The 3,853-nt window shown below is 49.3% G+C and overlaps 1 non-coding gene across 1 annotated transcript; it reads left to right on the forward strand.

Annotated features, from left to right (window-relative positions):
- Positions 1-468: 468 nt before the first annotated feature.
- On the forward strand, positions 469-540 carry TRNAP-AGG (transfer RNA proline (anticodon AGG)). The gene has a single exon. It is a non-coding gene; the product is annotated as a tRNA-Pro (tRNA).
- The last annotated feature ends 3,313 nt before the right edge of the window (positions 541-3,853 follow it).

The raw sequence follows: 3,853 nt of genomic DNA on the forward strand, positions 1-3,853 counted from the left end.
TAACTGTATTCTTTGTAAAAACCAGAAACTATTGACTTTATCTTTCTCGACTGCCACGACGCAGTTTTCCTGTGGGATATTCTTCAGCAAGCTTTAATAAAATGTTTTGCCGATAACGCCTCGTGGGATACGTTTCCTGCCATGTGCTTCACCTCAAGGAGTGCCATGTGACATCATGATGCTGCTTTGCATGCACAGCGTGTGGAAAACAAGAATGAATGTAAGACATGAACATGTTGTTATACGTCCCGCTCGGCGATATTTCGCTGTGTGTGATGTACATCAGGGATGTTTTCAGGGCACAGAATGAACCTCCTGATTGGTTACCGGTCTTGGATCTAGCTGTCCTCTATGAGGCAATTTGAACTGCAATACACTAGACAGAATTAAACTAGTGCTTTTATCTCTTGGTATATAGAAGTGCTGCGTTTTTGTGTGTATTTGCCAAGTCGGTAATAAAGAAAAAAAGGCTCGTTGGTCTAGGGGTATGATTCTCGCTTAGGGTGCGAGAGGTCCCGGATTCAAATCCCGGACGAGCCCAGTCTCCGTTTTTGCTTCGCTGAGTACTGGTCGCGGCATTTCATATTCCGGCCGTCATCCTTCGGCCTTCCTTAAGCAGACTGACTCGCAGCTATTCTTTATTTGCACATGCTTCTTCATGCGCAACGTACCTTTGTTATTTTTTTTCGTAGCCCCATTCATTGCACACAGAAAATCGGTTAGCTATTGCCGATTCAGCACCACGGCTCTTTGGTCTAGGGGATCCCACTTCCGGCCACCGATCGTAACGGTCGTGAAATGACGACCTCGGTTGGAGCGGCTACAGCGGTCATGCCCGGCAGCGGAAACAGGTCTTTTGCTTCTGCCTTGTCTTCAGGATCTGAGTACCTGGTTGTTTTTGCCGAATCTGCCTACCGGGCGTTTCGTTGTGAACACCGTATTTTTGCGCGGTGATGTCAGGGCTCGTCCGTACCGGGTGGAAGATTTTGAGACGCGCTCGCTCAGCTATCGCTCTTGCCGGAAGTGGTCGCCCTGGGGGCGTATCGCTTGAATTCTGCCTGGGCAGTCAATTTTTAAAGACTATGAAACGCTAAAGAATATTGTCAGTGCCGGGGAGCTGAAAGTGAAAAGTGCCCGGTATCTTGTAATCGACGCCGCTAACCAGGACGTACGAATGAAGCTGCACTGGCTGCTCCACAGTGTTCCGGACGAAGATGTGCGGCTCACCTTAGCACCATTTGGAAAGGTAACGGACGTGTCGAGGGAATACTATGCAAAAGCTCCGAAGTTTGGCCCAGTTGGTAATGATCCATCTTGAGAAAACGAAGATGTGTCGAGGGAGCGGTGGCGCGTACACGGGGTGTCTGACAAGGGCTCAACGACGAGGCTCGTAAAGCTGGACGACCTGCCCGATCAGGTGAGCGTCGCTGGCGGGCTGGCACGTGGTCGTCCCGGGCAGGGCTCCGCTCTGCCTCCGATGCCGGGGCACAGGACATATCCGTCGTGAGTGCCGGATCCCACGGTGCGGTTCCTGCCGTCGGTTCGGGCATGAGGGAGAGCAGTGTGCTCGTACTTACGCCAACGTCACCGGGCGGGTGAGCAGTGAGGACAGCTCTGAGCTGCTAATGGACGAAGCCGACGCGGAGGAGGCATCGAAAGCGGCAGGTGAGCCAGCGGCCCAAGAATCCACGTTGACGCCTCCACAGGCGGATCAACCAGAGGTGCTACCAAAAGTCAGTGCAGCAACCGGACAGCTGGATGTAGCACCCGTAAATCCTATACCAGTCTCCGGCATGCCGAGGGGTGCGACAGAAACACATGTGGACTGTTTGGAGAGCGTCACCCAACCTTCGGCGGAACCCATGGACGTTCTGTCAGCCGCAACAGCGTGGCAGGAAAACGTACGCACGCTGAAGCCGGTTTTAGCGCGCCTCAACTGGACGCCAGCGGTAGGGACGAGCCTCCGACAAAAGCACCAGGTATGAGGCGTTCGACCTTAAAGCCGCGGCCAAACGTGCCAGTTGACTCACGGCAGGCGGGTAAACCGCCACCATAGTTGTTGTTTTTTGCCGCTGAGCTTCCGATATGTGTGCTACGAAGGTAGATACCACAGAATAAGGAACCCTTTATTTCCTAAATGACAGCTAACCTACGGGAAGTGCTACGTGTACCCACTTTAAATGTTAGAGGCCTCGGAGCGAGAAGGCGACAATGTCAGCTCAGTCAGCTTTTTCTTGAGAACGACCTTCACGTAGCTGCAATCCAGGAAACAAGAAGTGAAAGCCGAGAAGCGAATCACCGAATAGTGTCTACCTTTTGCGCGGACTTTGGTGTGTGTGTGTGCGTGCGTGCGTGCGTGCGTGCGTGCGTGCGTGCGCGCGCGTGTGTGTGTGTGTGTGTGTGTGTGTGTGTGTGTGTGTGTGTGTGTGTGTGTGTGTGTGCGTGCGTGCGTGCGTGCGTGTGCGTGTGTGTGTGCGTGTGCGTGTGCGTGTGCGTGTGCGTGTGCGTGTGCGTGCGTGCGTGCGTGTGTGTGTGTGTGTGTGTGTGTGTGTGTGTGTGTGTGTGTGTGTGTGTGTGTGTGTGTGTGTGTGTGTGTGTGTGTGTGTGTGTGTGTGTGTGTGTCATTCTGTCGGTGCGTCAGGCGGCTCTGTTCGCTTTATTAGGAAGAGAGGCATAGCAATGCAGTCGCTCTTTTCGTGTGAAAGCGGTCGTCTCCTGGTCTCCGATTTCTTGTACTGTGACCTGCCTTTTCGAGTGATTTGTGTGTACACCCCAAATGTAGAAATGGAACGTAAATTGTTTTTTGAGCGAACTGAGTCCTTAAAATGCGACAAGATTGTTATGTTCTTGGATTATATGAACTGTGTTTGTCAGGCAGTCGATGGGCAAAGCTTTCGGCCGTACGTGATAACAGTGCAGAATCCGTCTTCTTCACGACGTATGGATGGATGGAAGGTAGGAGCGTCCCCTTTGAAACGGAGCAGTGGTTGTTGCCACTATGCTGTTTTTCCTTTATTTTTGTTTACTCTGCTGTAAGTTGTTAATACAATTCGCCATTTCCTTTAAAAAACGTCTTCCTACACTTTAAAACTTATGTCACCTCTCTGCTTTTGTGCCACCAATCCTCCAATCGCTTTTTGCTCATTTCCACCGCAGATTTATTTCCATGACTATTGTTATATCTAAACCCTAAGGCCTCAGGAAGAGTGACTGTGCCTGCATCGAAATCGGGATGTATACCATCGCATTTTAGGATGAGGTGTTCTATTGTTTGTTTGTTTTTTCAGAATTACCACACACAGCACATGTGTCATCTTTGTTAAATTTTTTTTTCTGTAGCTGCGCGTTCTAAGACACCCTGACCTAGCTTCAAAGAGGAGGGCACTGCCTCTTGAGTTATCATAAAACGTTTCCTTCCTGATCTGCCTTTCCCAGCATCGATATAGTTCTACACTATGCTTCTTTTCCATTGAATCTATCCAATTTTTACCTTCGACGTTTATAACCTGTCGTTTAATGCTATTTATAATAATAATAATAACAGCTTTATTTCCATCAAAACGATGGAGGGGCCGTGGGTAAAAGCTGCTGAACAGCTTGACTAGAGCCCACGGTCCCCTCTACAAGGCAGTACAGGAGCATACATGAAACATACAGGAATACAAACATGCAGAAACGCAAAATTGATTCGATTTAATGTATCACAAGGAAATCAATATTAGAATTGTTCAAAAACATCACATATCACGTAGCGCAGTTCACGAACTGTAGTGCAACCTAAATCAATTCCACATTTATTCAGATCATTAAGAAGTTTAGGCAAAATGTACGATAGTGTACCCATAGAATAGTT

This window comes from Amblyomma americanum, chromosome 4 (assembly GCF_052857255.1).
Source record: "Amblyomma americanum isolate KBUSLIRL-KWMA chromosome 4, ASM5285725v1, whole genome shotgun sequence".
NCBI classification, from domain to species: Eukaryota; Metazoa; Arthropoda; class Arachnida; order Ixodida; family Ixodidae; genus Amblyomma; species Amblyomma americanum.